Source organism: Aotus nancymaae, unplaced genomic scaffold (assembly GCF_030222135.1).
Source record: "Aotus nancymaae isolate 86718 unplaced genomic scaffold, 86718_ANA_hifiasm-v0.15.2.pri h1tg000040l, whole genome shotgun sequence".
NCBI classification, from domain to species: Eukaryota; Metazoa; Chordata; class Mammalia; order Primates; family Aotidae; genus Aotus; species Aotus nancymaae.
The window spans coordinates 108,016,504-108,034,588 of NW_026988454.1; the positions used below are offsets into that span (position 1 = coordinate 108,016,504).

General features: G+C 36.4%; 1 pseudogene; it reads left to right on the forward strand.

Annotated features, from left to right (window-relative positions):
- The first annotated feature begins 12,703 nt into the window (after positions 1 to 12,703).
- LOC105709582 (methylosome subunit pICln-like) lies at positions 12,704 to 13,388 on the forward strand (annotated as a pseudogene).
- Positions 13,389 to 18,085: the final 4,697 nt, after the last annotated feature.

Sequence of the window (18,085 nt, forward strand, 5' to 3'; positions counted from 1 at the left end):
CTCTATTTGCAGATGACATGATTGTATATTTAGAAGACACCATTGTCTCAGCCCAAAATCTCTTTAAACTAATAAGCAACTTCAGCAAAGTCCCAGGATAAAAAATCAATGTGCAGAAATCGCAAGCATTCGTACACACCAATAACAGACTAATAGAGAGCCAAATCAAGAATGAACTGCCATTCACAATTGCTACAAAGAGAATAAAATACCTAGGAATACAACTAACAAAAGATGTCAAGGACCTCTTCAAGAACTACGAACCACTGCCCAAAGAAGTAAGAGAGGACATAAATGGATGGAAAAACATTCCATGCTCGTGGTTAGGAAAAATCAATATTGTGAAAATGGCCATACTGCCCAAAGTAATTTATAGATTCAATGCTATCCCCATCGAACTACCAATGACCTTCTTCACAGAACTGGAAAAAGTCACCTTAAACTTCATATGGAACCAAAAGAGCGCCCGCATAGCCATGACAATTGTAAGCAAAAAGAGCAAAGCTGGAGACATCATGCTGCCTGACTTCAAACTACAATACAAGCATACAGTAATCAAAACAGCATGGTACTGGTACCTAAACAGAGACATAGACAAATGGAACAGAACAGAGGCCTGGGAGGCAATGCCACACATCTACAACCATCTGATCTTTGAAAAACCTGACAAAAACAAGCAATGGGGAAAGGATTCCCTGCTTAATAAATGATGTTGGGAAAACTGGCTAGCCATGTGCAGAAAGCAGAAACTCGGCCCCTTCCTGACACTTTACACTAAAATTAACTCCAGATGGATTAAAGATCTAAACATAAGACCTAACACCATAAAAACCCTAGAAGAAAACCTAGGCAAAACCATCCAGAACATAGGCATAAGCAAGGATTTCATGACTAACACACTAAAAGCATTGGCAACAAAAGCCAAAACAGACAAATGAGATCTAATTAAACTCCAGAGCTTCTGCACAGCAAAAGAAACAATGATTAGAGTGAATTGGCAACCAACAGAATGGGAAAAAAATTTGCCATCTACCCATCTGACAAAGGGTATAATATCCACAATCTACAAAGAACTAAAACAGATTTACCAGAAAAAAAAATTCAAAAGTCTGTGAAGGTTATGAGCAGACATTTTTGAAAAGAAGATATATATGAGGCCAAAAAACATGAAAAAATGCTCATCACTGGTCTTTAGAGAAATGCAAATCAAAACCATATTGAGATACCATCTCATGCCAGTTAGAATGGTGATCATCAAAAAAATCAGGAGACAACAGATGCTGGAGAGGGTGTGGAGAAATGGGAACACTTTTACGCTGTTGGTGGGAGTGTAAATTAGTTCAACCATTGTGGAAGACAGTGTAGTGATTCCTCAAGGACCTAGAAATAGGAATTCCATTTGACCCAGCAATCCCATTACTTATTATATACCCAAAGGATTATAAATCCTTCTATTATAAAGACACATGCACACATGTGTTTACTGTGGCACTGTTTGCAATAGCAAAAACTTTGAACCAACCCAAACACCCATCTATGATAGTCTGGACAAGGAAAATATGGCACATATAACCATGGAATACTATGCAGCCATATAAAATGATGAGTTTGTGTCCTTTTAGGGACATGAATGAATCTGGAAACGCTCATTCTCAGCAAACTGACACAAGAACAGAAAATCAAACACCACATATTTGCACTCATAGGTGGGTTTTGAACAATGAGAACATGTAGACACAGGGAGGGTAGCATCACAGACTGGGGTGTGTTGGGGGTGCTAGAGAATGGACAGTTTGGGGAGAGACAACATGGGGAGAAATGCCAGATATAAGTGATGGGGGGATGGAGGCAGCAAACCACCTTGCCATGTATGTACCTATTCAACAATCCTGCATGATCTACACATGTATCCCAGAACCAAAAGTACAATTAAAAAAAACACCCAAAAAATAAAAAATAAATAAAATGCTATACAAACTATTTAAATTACCAAGATCAAGAGAAATTAGAGTTTATGAATAGAACCTAACCATTCTTTTTCACACTGAATGTATAAAATGGTTGGTTTTGAGTTTAGAGGAGAATTCTGGTAATCAAGTCGTAAGATATAACTATTACTCTGCTCTATCCTTATTTAATCAAGTTTTCAAGTCTCTATGGAGTGAGAAGAACTAACCCTTTCCACCAACCACTGAGGACACCTTCCCCAGTAAAAAACGTCCATTTCCAGTTGTTTTTCAATCATCACCTTCAATCTAATGTCCACCTTGCAGCTCAGGTTTTCTTTCTCAACTGAAAATGTGGATGTTCTTGCCCCCACACTTTTCAAATGCTATTCTGTTTTCCTTTAATCACCCATTCTCCTACTACCTAATTTCTCCACTTCACATCTCAACCTAGGTAATACCTGATCTAGAAGGCCTTGCCTGAACATCATACCTTTTCTAAACAAAACCAATTTTTTTACAATGTTATGTTCTACTCTTATCACTGGATAAAGTAGGTGCTCAGTAAATAAGAGCATATATGTGGTACTCAATGCTTTTTAAATCTATCTCTATAGCACTATTGACCTCTTCTTCCATCCTCCTTATATGTTTGTAATGAAGGCGATATGCTAAGTCAGCAATCCAAACCGAGAACTTACCAGGATCAATCAGCGTAATTTTACTAGTTCATCATTATATTTTGGAGTCTAACTTGCCTCAAATCTACGACACAGGTAAGTGCAAAGTAGCCAAAAGAGAAATTGGAGAAACAACTTGGTCTGCATCATGAATTTACCTTGGTCTGCTCACGAGTCTGGGGAGGAAAGAAGATGAAGGAATTGCAAAGGACAACGAACTATTAGAATTTGGCCCTGAAACTCAGTTCTCATCACACTCCTGATGTGTTATTGGACCTCGTCCCTTGATGTTCACATTAGAATTATATCAAGCAATTTTGATAGAGCAATTTAAAATATTTATCCTCCAGGTCTAATAACAAATACAAAAAGGAAGTCAGAAAATTCCAGAAAATATGAATACAAATAAATGTTGTGATCACATGAAAAGTAAATACATATTAACTTGCAAAATATGCATAATAGTATCTCACCTTTATTCATATTATATTCACAAGCACGAAGAAAACACAGCTCTTTATTTTCAATGTACAGACATGATGTTCACCCAATCCCCCACCTCCGGGGCAGCAAGGAGGGGAGAGTGGTGGAAACAAATAGAGAAGAGCACATTCATTCCAACGTAACACTAGTCTGTTAGAATAAATTGGAAGTATCTAAATGTTTCTCTTTTAGGTAATTCAGTTCTCTCAGAATGCCCTGTTCTTTTGCTCCTCTTCAAATCTGGGGGCTCCTCTTCAAATCTGGGGGCTCCTCTCCAAGCCAGACCTGGAGTGATTGGGCAAATCACGTAAGTTTAAGACTTGGAATTTCTCTTTGCAGGGACTCTGGAATCTCTTCCAGGGATCTGGAATCTATTCACAAGCTGATACAGCTTTATAAAATTTGCAGAATTAATATATATATTAACCTCCACCAATGAAAATGACTGTCTATTTCCACTCTGATTTCCTTTCTGCCATAGTCTCCTTTTTTTTTTGTTTTAGTAGCACTGGAGTAGCCATGGGAAATTCTGCAATTAGCCTTTGGGACATTCAGCTGAGAATATATGCAGTGTAAGTTGGAGTAATATACTTTTGTAGTTTTCAGTCACTGCTGTGTAAGTTAAATTATTGCTGGCAGTCTCAAAAGGCTTCTAGGAATAATGTAGTCAGTGTAAAGGGTATTTAAGTAAATTTGAAATGTCCTGAAATTTTATAGCTCACATAGAACAGAGGCTTCACAGAGGGCTTTCCAGACTTGACAGCAATGGCAAAAATGCACATGGCATTACTAATTATAAGTTGTGAAGCTGAAAGAAACTTTTCCTAAACTAATAGTTTTTAAGAATTTTAAATTGATAATTTCATTAAAACTTTCTATTAACCATGCCAGGGGAAAGACAGAGTTTCTTTTGTATTCTCTCTGCAGAGGGGTATTCCAAAATCATCAAGAGGCAATTAAAATTTAAAAAGCATCCAATAATGTAGAGAGAAAATACAATATAGGGTTGAGTCAGGCAACTAACAATTAGCTATATCAGTTCCCCCTCTATTTTCTGAAGCATTTGACAACTTTTGAAACTTAATTTTTTTGTAAATTATTTTTTTATCCTGAATGTGTTCATTTTCATTCCTAATTTTTCACCCCTAATGTTTTTATTTTTCAAAAATGTTCCAAAAATCTTTAAGTTTCAGGCAACACAAAAGTTAAATTCATTCTGGATGTGGCTAATGTGAATCCATAGCTCTAGTTGGAGTGGAGGCCTCAACTCTCTGTGGTGTCTTCAGAGTGCTCGGCCACAGAGCTCCTGGGGGTGCATTGGTGAGAATTGTCCCTGCTGGCCATTGGGATCAACTTGCCCCCATGCAAGAGTATTTGCTCCTAAATACCGTGGCTATTTTTCTCTCTTTGCTGCAACCTCAGGCTTCTGCTTCCCCACCAGCCACCTCTACATCCCTCTACATTTATCAGTGGGGTTTGCAGATGCTTTGGGGTCTGCAACACACACAAGCCCTGGGGAAGCAGGAGCAGTGCTCCAGAGTCTCTTGGATAGCTGCCTTCCTCTAATACCACTAAGTTCCTGCATAGAGACAGGAAGGACTCCCAGCCAGGGCTTTACCTGGAGGTTGTGGCTCCCCATAGGAAAGGCAGAGAAGTGTGCTTTTCAAATCACTTTTAATAATCGCTAAGTTTTTAGAGACCATTATCCTATAATTTAGCCCAAAAGGTAATAATCCCAACATTTAACCAATTTTTCTATTTTCTCAACTCATTGAGACCATGATTTTATTTTCTCTTTGACCATAACCATCTTTACATAAATTCTATGTTTCAAGTCTATTTCTTGATATAATATATGAGAGGTTGTACTCACACAAACATGGAATACAAACCAATTTTCTTGAAGTTTTGAAAATTCCATTTTGGCTGTCTGAAGCTGAATATGAATTCTTTCTCTTTGCATTTTTTCTGCATTAAATTCTAGTTTCTATCCCCAATCCACTAACCATACAAAATAATTGGTCTCACACTGATTAAGGAAAAGGTAATGTACACAGTAAAACAAAGGAGCAAAGAAACAAACACAGGCATTACATGATTTTTCTAGTCTTCTTCCCCTCACTTCACATGGGTAGATGCAAAATAAGAAAAATAATTTCAGAAATTCAGAGCTAATTGGAAAAAGAAAATGAGAAAGAAGAAACTAATACATTATAAGCACCAAACTTTGATCATATTTACTTTAAGGGCTTTTAACTGAATTACTCCTTTGATGAGAGAAAAAGAAGGGGAAGCATATAGCGTTGTCTCCACCACGGGAGTTGACTTGCCTGACATCCACTGATAGAGCAATGACGCCGAGATTCTCTCCTGGGACCGGCAAAGAAGGTGCTCCTCAAAGTTGGGACTTTAATGAGGAGCACAGAAGGTACTCAAGGTTGTTTTTAATGGTGACAAGGCAAAAAATAGAATGAACATCCATTTGGATGATTTATCCTATTTGCATTTGTATGTTCTCCCTTGAGTAACTGGAGGAAACCTATGCATTATGAATTTTTAACTTCATAATTGCTAAATATCTTTTCTGACAGACATGACATAATCTGACCACTAGATTTTATTTATTCTTCTTTTATATTTGGCCAACTTATCACAAAGCCAAAGCAATATTTACAATAAATCTGAAAACAGAGAAAGTACAATCCAATTGGCAATAATGTTTGTTGAAATATGAACTCAATCCTTAAAATGCTGAAAGATGTTTTCTGTGTCTATTCTTCATCTGTTTCATTTATCCATCAAATATTCCATAATGATCATTGAAGCACTCAATGCTGTGAACTGTTATTTTTTTCACCGTTTTCAAAGGCATTTCTAACCTCCTTAGATTACCATATTTTAAATAACTCCATTTATTTTAAATGGGAAGAAATAGAGTCTCTAAAAGGCATAATTTTTTTTTCTGACAATGCACACCAACACAGCTGGAATTAGACGACCTATCTTGTGACTCTCAGCACATTACCCTTTATAATATACAATACCTGACTTCTCTTTTTGGCTACACTTGATTGCACCATTTCTATTTTATGAGACTCATTAGGTAAAATCATAAAATTTTAGGTCTTGAGAGATATCTCAATGCAAACACAGTTTAATTTTCTTATTTTACAAATGATGGAACCAAAATCCTGAGAAGGTAAATATCTTACTGAAAGTCACACACCTAAACGATGACAGATACAGAACTTCCCTATTAGACATAATAAATACTACTGAATTATAAATTATATAATATCTGTAACATTTTTACAAAGGAAAGTAAAACACTCAGACTCCATTTTGGGTTTAATCATCATGCCCATGGCTCCCCAACACAAAGATATGTTGAAGCCCTAACCCCTATTAACTGATAATGTGACCTTATTTGAAAACAGAATCTTTACAAAGTAATAAAACTAAAATGAGATCATTAGGGTATGCCCTCATCCAATATTACTGGGAAATTTAGATACAGAGACAAACACGTACACAAGGAAGACTCCGTGTGAACATGCATTGGAAACTCTTTGTAAACTTAGGTACAATTGATGACCTGCTCAAAATACCGATTTATTAAACATTTATTAATTTTTTCATTCACAGAGAAACCAAATCCATAGCACGGAAATTTGACACCTTGTTAAAATTAAGGCATGTAATCTTTCATCAAGGATGACTCTTTAAGGAGGCATTCATTCAAATAAGTGTAATCACTCATTTCCAGAGGCAACTAAAGGATTGCTGGCATCACTCACTGCCAACCCCAGGCATTGCAGCCTACAGCTCCAAAAGAGACCTCTTTCTTCTGCTTGAGGAGAGGAAAAGGAAGAGTAAATAGGACTTTTTCTTGAAAATTGGATACTAGCTCAATCACAGTAGGGCAGGGCACCAGGGAGAGTCATGAGATCCCCATTTCAGTCCCTAGCTCCTGGATGACATTTCTAGACGGACCCTGGGCCAACAGAGAACCTGTTTCCTTAAAGGGAAGAATCCAGTCCTAGCAGAATTTACACCTGCTGACACTAAATAATTTGCAGCAGTAAGCAGGTAGGTCATACTGTGGGCCTTGGATGAAACTGACTCATGCTGCCTTCAAGTGTGACCCAGCATAGCCCCAGCTGTGATGGCTACAGCAAAAGGCCCTTTCTGCTTGAGAAAAGTAGAGAGAAGTGTAAAGGGCACTTTGTCTTGCAGCATAGGTACCAGCTCTGCCACAGTGGAAAAGAGCACCAAGCAGGTCCTTGAAGTCCCTGATTCTTCCCTTGACTTTTGAACAGCATTTCTGGACCTACTTTCAACCAGAAAGGAGCCCACTGTCTTGAAAGTGAATCCCAGACATGGTAGAATTTACCACAAGTTGACTGAAGAGAGCTTGGGCTCTAAGTGAACTTAAGTGGTACCCTGGCAGTACTCCCCATGGGCCTGTAGTGGTGGCAGACATGGGGAGAGACTCCTCTGCCTGGGAAAGGGAAGGGAAGAGTAGGAAGGACTTGTGGCTTGGGTGCCAGCTCAGCCACCGTAAAATAGATCACTAGGTAGATTTATATGGTTTCTGACTCCTTGTTCTGTTTCCCAGACAGCATCTCTGGACTTACCTGGGAGTAGGAGAACTTGGCACCTTCAAGAGCAAAACACAAGCCTGGCTGGATTTACCATCTGCTGATTATAGAGCCTTGAGTGAACATAAGTGGTAGCCAGGTAGTGGTCACGGTGGGCCTTGGGCAAAACCCAGTGCTGTGCTAGCATCAGGTCTGACCCAGTGCAGTACCAGTATTGGTGACTACAAGGATGCTTGTGTCACCATCCCTTAGCTCCAGACAGCTCAGTATGGAGAGATAAACTCCATTTGTTTGAGAGAAAGTAAGGGAAGAAAACTAGTCTCTGCCTGGTAATACAGAGAATTTTTCCAGATCTTATCTAAGACCACCAAGGCAGTACCTTTATGAGTCTGCAAGAACCATAGCATTATGGCTTGGGCTACCCTCTAATGCAGATACAGCTACAGTAACCAAAAACATAGATGAAAACACTCAAGTCCCTTCAAATACCTGGAAGGGCTTCCCAAGAAGGACAGGTACAAATCCAGACTATGAAGACTATAATAAAATACCTCACTCTTCAATGCCTAGACACCAATGAACATCCACAAACATCCAGAGTATCCAGGAAAACATGACCTCACCTAAAGCACCAGGGACAAATAGAGAGACAGATGTGTCACCTTTCAAACAGATAATACACAGAAGGAATTCAGGATCTACCAGATAAATTAAGCAAATAAATGGAAATAAACAGAATCAAGTAGAAATTCTGGAGCTGATAATATAATTGACATACTAAAAATGCATTAAAGTCTCTTAGTAGCAGAACTGATCAAGTATAAGAAAGAATTAGTGAGCCTGAAGACAGGCTATTTGAAAATAAACAGTCAGAGGAGAAAACAGAACAAAAAAGAATAGGCACATTTAAGGTCTAGAAAATAGCCTCCAAACGGAGGCTTAAAGAAGAGGCAGAAAGAAAACTAGGAGTAGAAAGCTTATTCAAAGGGATAATAGAGAACTTCTCAAACCTAGAGAAAGATATCAATATTCAAATACAAGAATACAGCAGATTTAACACAAAGAAGACTACCTCAAGTCATTCAATAATCAAACTCCCAAAGGTCAAGGATAAAGAATTTTAGAAGTAGCAAGAGAAAAGGAACAAATAACTACCAATGAAGCTCCGATACGTCTGGCAGCAGACTATTCAGTGAAAACCTTCTAGACCAGGACAGAGTGACATGACATATTTAAAGTACTGATGGCAAAAAAAAACTTCTACCCGAGAATAGTATATCCAGTGACAATACCCTTCAAACATGAAGACTAGATAAAGAACATCATTACATAATGATAAAGGGTCAATTTAGCAAGAGGACATAACGATTTAAAATATATACACACCCAACATGAAGCACCAAGATAAACAAAGTAAATATTATTAGAGCTAGAGAGACAGACTCCAACATGATAATAGCTGGAGACTTCAACACCCCACTATCAGCAGTGGACAGGTTATCTAGACAGAAAATTAATTAAGGAACATTGGACTTAATCTGCACCATGAAACAAATGGATCTAATATATATTTACAGGACATTTTATCCAACACCTGCAGAATAAACATTTTTCTTCTCAGCACATGAATCTTTCAAGGATCGACCACATGTTAAGCCATAAAACAAGACTTAAACATTTAAAATATTGAAATTATATCAAATCTGATGACAAGGAAATAAAACAACAAATCAATAACAAGACGAAGTTTTGGAAACTGCAAAAACACATGAAACTTAAACAATATGCTCCTGATCGATCAGTGGGTCAATGAAAAAAATTAAGGAAATTTAAAAATATTTTAAAATTAATGATTATGGAAACACAACGTGTCAAAACCTATGGGGTTTTGACAGCAAAACAGTACTGAGAGGGTAGTTTATGGCTAAAAGCATCTACATCTGAAAAGAAGATACATTTTACATAAACAACCTAATAAGCCTTTTTTTTTAAAACAGAATCTCACTCTGTTGCCAGACGAGTGCAGTGGCGCGATCTCTGCTCACTACCATCTCTGCCTGCTGGGTTCAAGCAATTCTCCTGCCTCAATAACGAGGCATCTTAAAAAACTAGGAAAGCAAGAACAAACTCAATCCAAATTTAGAAGAATAGACATAGTAAAGATTAAAGCCGAAATAAATTTCAATAAACAATACAAAAGATTAATGAAACAAAAAGATGCTATTTGAAAAGATAAATTTAGCAAACATTTAGACAAAGAATAAAACAAACTTGACAAACATTTAGACAGACTCAAATGACATCAAAAATGAAGGAGACATTAACCCAATACCACAAAAATTTAAAGGATCATTTGAGGCTACCACAAGCAACTCTATGGCAATTAGTTGGAAAACCTAGAAGGAATGGATACATTTTTAGACATATACCATCTACCAACATTGGACCATGAAGAAATAATAAACCTAAACAGATGAATAACAAGTGATGAGATCAAAGCTGTAAGAAATAGTCTCCAGAGAAAAGCCTGGGACCCAATTGCTTCACTGCTGAATTTTGCCAAACATTTAAAAAAGAACTAATACAATATCACTCAAACTATCCCAAAATATAGAGGAAAATAGAGTACTTCCAAACTCATTCTACAGGGCCAGTATTACCCTAATACCAAAATTAAAGATAAATCAAATTTAAAAAACTACAAGACAAAAATCTCTAATGAACATTAACGTAAAAATCTTCACAAAACACTAGCAAACAAAATTCAACAAAACATTAAAAAGATCATTCATCAACATCTTTGGGATTTATCTTAAGGATGCAAGGATGGTTCAACATATACAAATCAATCAATGTGATATATCAACAGAATGAAGGGCAAAAGCTATAGAATCATTTCAATTGATGCTGAAAAATAATAAAGTTTAACATCCTCTCTCAATGAATACTCTAAGAAATGGGTATACAAGAAACATTCTTCAGCTTAATAAAAGCTATGTATGACAGATCCACAGTAAGTATCATCATGAATAGGAAAAAAAAAACACACACTGAAAACCTTTCCTTGAAGATCTTGAATATGACAAGGACACCCACTATCACTACTGTTATGCAACATAGCACCGAAAATTCTAGCTAAAGCAAGCAGACAAGAGAAATAAAAGGCATCCAAATTGTTAAGGAAGAAGACAAATTATCCTTGTTTGCAAATATGATCTGATATTTGGAAAAAAAAAACTAAAAAATTCACAAAAAAACTGTTAGAACTGATAAATTCAATAAAGTTGCAGTATTCAAAAATCAACATAGAAAAATCAGGAGCATTTTTATAGGCCGAAATTTAAAACAAATATAAAAATAAAAATTTAAAACAAATTTAAAAAGTAATCTCATTTAAAATAGCTACAAAGCAAGTTTAAAACCTGAAAATTAACCAAAGAAGTGAAAGATCCAATGAAAACTATAAAATATTGATGCAAGAAACTGAAGAGGACACAGTACAGTGGAAAGGTACTTCATGTTCATGGATGGGAATAACAATGTTGTCAAAATTTTCATACTAATCAAAGCAGTCTACAGATTCAATTCAATCCCTATCAAAATACAATGACATTCTTCATAGAAATAGAAAAAAAAAATCCTAAAATTTATATAGAATTACGAAAGACCCAGAATAGTCACAGCTATCTTGAGCAAAAAGAACAAAACTGGAGGAATCACACTACTTGAGTTTAAATACTACACAGCTATAGTAACCAAAAGAGCATGGCACTGGCATAAAAACAGACACATAGATCAATGGAACAGAGCAGAGAGACCAGAAACAAATCTATACCTATACAGTGAACTTATTTTTAACAAAGTTGCCAGAAACATACAGTTGGGGAAGGATAGTTTCTTCAATAAACGGTGCTGGGAAAATTGGATATCCATATGGAGAAGAATGAAATTAGTTCCCTATCTCTCGTCATTTACAAAAATCCAACTAGAGGTCATAACATCAATTGACCAAAGCCTAGCACAAAAAGACAAACTTTGTATGTTCTCAGTTACTTGTGGGAGGTAAAAATTCAAACCATGGAACTCATGGAAACAGAATGATGGTTACCAGAGGCTGGGAAGTGTAATTTACAGTCTGTTGGGCAATACAGAGTTGTAAATTGTCAACTAATATGGTACATAAAATGTTAGGATGATTATGAATGGGTAGCCATATGAACTCATTGAAGAAATAGCTAACCTAAACTTTAGATGTAGAAATAGGGTTATATAAGATTTCATCAGAGCCCTGGCAGATTATGGGGACCTTTTGAGGAAAAATAAGTCTTTAAAAGGATGCCCTAGGCATTATAGTGCATGGTTAATGAATTCAAATTGGGGACCAGATGAAGATGAAAGGTAAAGGCTAGAGAGAGAGATCCATGAGGGCATTTGACTTTTATCCTAGAGAGAGCATACAGTCCATTAAAAATTTTTAAGTATGGGAGTAATTTGGTTGTCTAATTAACATATAATTATTACTCGTACAGCAATACAGATGATTAATTGGAGGAAGATAAGACTAGAAGAAGAAAGACTGATGAGAATTGTTTCAATAATCCATATTACAAATGAAAAGGCTTAAGTTAGTTGTAATATTAACATATTTCATAGAAATTAAGATAATATGTCAAATGAAACTAAACAAATATGCACAACTGAAGCCCTACAAATACCAATACACAAAGTCAGCAAAGAAAATGGAGGGTCTAGATTACAACACAAAGGTCATAGGAATACTTTGAGTCAGCTGTCCATAGAAGCCAAGGGGGAAAAATATTTGAAGACAAAGGTCATAGTAAACTCTTTCAAATGCTACAGTAAAATAAAACCAGGTAAGTTATAAAACTAACCACTGGATTTTCCTATAATGAGCTTTCTGTTGATGTGAGTTGGAGTTTTGGAGGTGTAATGGTAACATTGTGTTACATTAAAAAATAACTGCTAAAAAAATTTCCCACCACCTGGATCAGAGGAGGGGCACCTGCGGCAGCAGCAACCAGATACCGAAGATGTGCCGAAGTGGAAGGGCCTTGGCACCGGCACTCTACATCACTGAGAGCCACCCGTCTTGGTTAGATGGCTCTGGATTAGGATTCCCACTGAAATATCCCACCATTAGCTTACATGCATTGCCAAGGACCAAAGTGATTAAGAGAGCATTTGTATGTTATGGTGAATGACAAACTTGAAAAATCCTAAGAATCTGTTTCTGATGAAGAAGAGGAAGACAGTGATGATGATGTTAAACTTATTACTGAATTTAGATTTGTACCTAGTGTTAAATCAGCATTGGAAGTAATGTTCACTGCAATGTGTGAATACCAGGCCTTGCATCCAGACCCTGAGGATGAGGATTCAAATAACTACAATGGAGAATATGATGTGGAAGCACATGAACAAGGACAAGATGACATCCCAACATTTTACACCTGTGAAGGAGGATTATCCCATCTAACAGCAGAAGACCAAGCTACACTGGAAAGGTTAGAAGAAATGCTTTCTCACTCTATGAGCAGCCAGTATAATGTAGCTGGGGTTTGGACAGAAGATTTAATAAGAGATTATGAAGATGGGATGAAGGGGATACCATGCCAATGGCTGCTGGACAGTTTGAGGATGCAGATGTTGATCACTGAAAATGATTTATGCAAGTTTAAGATTCTGCTCCTAACTGTAGGAGAGAACTTGGTACTTCTTCCACTCTGGAGTGAAGTTGATCAAAGTCTTTTTCCTTTTCCAAAACCCAAGTTGAATCAGTTCTTTTTGAGACAGACTATACTGAGACAACGAGTTGTCACCAGCAGAAGATAGATACTATGACCTCTATTAACTTGATGAATTAACTTTACCAAGAGGGTATTTGTAGTTTATTATTTACCCAAAACTTTCTATGTCTGAGTACCCTCTGAGTAGGCCTGTAATTCCTGCCTTCACTGTATGCATCTTCTGTAAGCTAGGAGACCTATGTGGTGAAAAGGCACAGGAGCTTGGAGGCATAGGTAGACTGAGCGGCAAAGAGAGAGCTCCTTTTGCCATGCCTTACCAGCCTGCAGTTATAACCTCTTAGGTTATATCCTTTAATTTCCAACGTTTTAGATTAGTTTCTGTAACAGAACAAGTGAATCTGGAATGATGTCCTCAAAGTACTTCAAATGGTAATTGTTTTGTTTTTATAATAACTTAACAAATAAACCTAGGTTTTCTATATTTAAAAAAAAGAAAAAGAAATGTCAAACTCAAATACAAAATAATAACAAAGCTCTTTTGAGAACTATGACTGATGGGGAAATTATGGGAAACTCGAAAGGCTACAAGTGATTAAGAAGTACCCTGAGTTTACAGGAAAAAATACTATATTTGGAAGATCAATTTAGGTAAAACTTGGAAGAAGTTTTAACTCCTACATCCCCTTTGATGCAAAACAAAAAATGAAACAGGATAAGAGTCAGTGATTAAGTTGCAAGCAAGAAACAAGTTTAGAGTCGTACTCCTATATGATAGCTTTTATTTTCTCAGTGGCATAAATTATGGTATAGTCATCTAGGTAAGAAAATATGATACAGCCATCAACGTTTCTGAAGGGTCTAAATAATGTATACCATGGGCACAACACTGTTTACTTCAAGGTAAGTGAGATTATGAGTAAATCGTTTTTCTGCTTTTCACTTTTATATACTGGAAATGTCCTTCATGCCGGGCTCGGTGGCCGTCGCCTGTAATCCCAGCACTTTGGGAGGCCGAGGTGGGTGGATCACGAGGTCAAGAGATCGAGACCATCCTGGTCAACATGGTGAAACCCCATCTCTACTAAAAATACAAAAAATTAGCTGGGCGTGGTGGCGCGTTCCTGTAATCCCAGCTACTCAGGAGGCTGAGGCAGGAGAATTGCCTGAACCCAGGAGGCGGAGGTTGCGGTGAGCCGAGATCGCACCATTGCACTCCAACCTGGGTAACAAGAGCGAAACTCCATCTCAAAAAAAAAATAAAAATAAAAAATAAAATAAAATAAAATGTACTTCATTTAATCTATATATTTTTATTATCATAAATGACTATTGTGGCCAGATAAGCTATCTTCATCCCATTTACAGACAAGAAAAAGACAAAAAAAATGAGTGTTTTTAATGTAATATGAAGTTGGGAAGAGAAACAGATAACTCTCTTTACCATAATTAATTTCAAGAAGCTATGGACATGCTGACAGAGGTTAACTCAAGGGTGTAAGATGCTTTAATTTTTTAAATAAAAATATTTAGAGCCCTCATGAAAGAAAGGCAGGCTACCATCCAGGGTCAAGCTGACGTTCTGTAAACACCCTCACTCCCACCTGCATCCTACACAAGGGTCAACAGAATCATGACTGTGCCAGAGGCTTCAAGGTTTTCATTTCTAAAGACAATAGGGGAAAGTTGGCAGTCAGGGAATTGGGACATAGGTGGGGGAGTATTTGTGGAGGAAGCAAGGAAAGAATGGAAGGAATCAAAAATGTCTCAGCAATGGGGAAAGGAAACAGATGTTTTCATTGGAGGTGGGGAAATGATCTCTGCCATTTTAGAGGAGTATCTTCAGGAGATATCCGAATGGCCTTGTTTTTGATGACTTACCTGGACATAATGTACTATAACTAGAATTTTACCCAGCATCCTGTTTGACTTTGGTTAAATGACAAATGGGGAGGCAGATTTTGCATGGATATTAGGGCCTGTATTTGTTTTTTAGGGTTGTTATAACGAAACACTGAAAACTTGGTGACCTAACACAATATAAATTTATTCTGAGTTACAGAGATAGAAGTAAAAAAAAAATCAAGGTGTGTGGCAGGGCTGTTCTTCTTCTGAAGACTCAAGGGAATAATTCTTCCCTGCCTCCTTCTAGCATCTGGTGGCTCCCAGAAACCCTTTGTGTTTCTTGGTTTGTAGCAGCATCACTCCTATCCCTGCCTCTATGGTTGCAAAATGGCCTTCTCCTCTATGTATCTTTGTGCCCTCTGTTCTTCATATAAAGATACCAACATTCATACATTCATTGGATATAGGGCCTACTCTAATATGACATCTTCTTAACCTGATTACATCTAAGAAGAGCCTATTTCCAAATAAGATTACATTTATAGGTACTAGAAACTAGAACTTGAAGAAATCTAAATTTTTATGGGACAGAATTGAACCCACTGCAGACCAGAAAAAGAAAGAGGATATGGCCTCTACCAAAAGTTAGAGCATCAAAGATATGAGGATGAAATCAGGTAGCTTAAGCAGGAAAATCTACTGTGCTCAGTTTCCATAGCAACATTTTTTCCTAATTCCTTGATAAAGGTGATGATGAGGCAACAGTTTGACTTGTTGTCCACCTGAACATGCTATCAGAAAATCCATAGCCACCTTCTAGAGAATCCTTTAGATCAGTGGTTCTTAAACTTGAGCATGCATTAGAATCACCAGAAGGGCTTATTAAAACACAGATAGTTGGGCCCCACCTCAGAGTTTCTGATTCAGTAGGTCTGTAGTGAGGTTCCACAATTTCCATATCTAATAATTTCTTAAGTGATAATGCCACCAGGAACCATATTTTTGGGGCCAGAACTTCCCAAACTTTAAAGTGTGTATTATGTGAAATTTATGTTAAAATAATCCATATACTGTAAAAATGGGAAATAACTAAAAGGAAACAGTAGGCATAAGAGGTGGAAAGCAAAAAGGAAGGAAAGAAGGGAGGAGAAAAGACGATGTTAATTAACCACAGAAAATGTGAACAATTGAATTTTTCAAATGAAAGACAAACACTTCCTAATGGATGAAAAAAGAACATTTAGCTATTGGTTGCTTACAATAGAAAAAATGAAAATAAAGTGACATAGAAAAGTTGCAAATTAAAGGATAAACCTATGTTCACCAGGCATATGTTAAGCAAACAAACAAAAAAGGAGACATGAAAATGTAAACATCCGGCCTTTAGGCAAGGTTGAATTTAAAGAAGCATTTAAGAAGATAAAAAGAAACATTTTATATTGGTAAAATGTTTAGTCCTGAAATAATATATAATATTTATCTTAATACATAGAATTCACATAAATATTACTCCTAATACTTCATATTGATACTTCTAACCTAAATCTTAGAAAGAGAGCCAGATGAAGTTACAGAGTGAAAAATATTAATGCTCTTCTCTCAGTATAGAGCTAGACCTCAATAACAAATGACACCAATATCTAACACCTTGGAAAGTTAAAACACTCATGTAAACTGAAAGTGAGCTGAAATCATAGTTGATGAACCATACACAAAAATCTACATATGTATTACGGTTGAAATAGTACTCATTAGAAAAACTGTAGTCTCAAGAAATTTCATTAGAGAACAAATGGAGAGAATGCATTCACTATGCATTTAACATAATCTTGAATGCAAACAGTAGAGAGAAAACAACTGTAAAATAAACCAAAGAGGGTAGATATAGATTATAACCTTTATGGGGACAGGGACCTACTTCTCTGTCTTATTTATTACTATATCTCTCACACGTAGAACTATGTGTGCCAACATTCAAAATAGATGGAATAATGAAATACATAGAAATTAACAATTAGTTTTAAAGAGTTTATTGTAATAGAATCAACCAATATAATAAACAATCTTTCTGTCAAGGAAAGTAAGAATTCAAATATCAGAGGTGTAAATAACAATCGAACATATAGATATAAACATACCACGATCAACTTTTAAATTTTAAGAAACACTATGTAAAACAGAGACTGATATATGTAAAGTTAGTTTGTAAAACATCTATATTCAGAATCATTACGAAAGTTTGTGAATCTCTTCCTAAAGATTCTTATTAATTGGGTGTATGAATAGGATACTGTATTTCAATAAACTTCCCTTCTATCCCAAGGAATTCCTATGCACATATAAGTTTAGAAATCTTTAAATCTGTGTGGATGTTGAAAACCTGAAAGGGAGAGGAGCAGCCACCACAAGAACAGAAAATAATCTACTTTGAAGATGTCCAGTCCTAGAGGAGTCAACGAATGTCAGCATAGGGCAAAGTATTTCTCACAAAAGGGGAAAGACAGATATGCAAATTGGCTGTAAACATGGAAAGATACTCAACATTGTTAGTCAAAAAAAAAAAAAATGCAAATTGAATCAGTGAAATACTGTCACACACCAACCAGAATGGCAAAAACTGAGAAAACCAAGTGTTGGTAAATACACAAAATATTTGGAATGCTCATAACATTACTGGTGGGACCATAAATTGTTTATAACCACTTTAGAAAACTGACAGTATGTAATAAAGTTGAACATATGCCTGCTATATAACTAAAAAAACT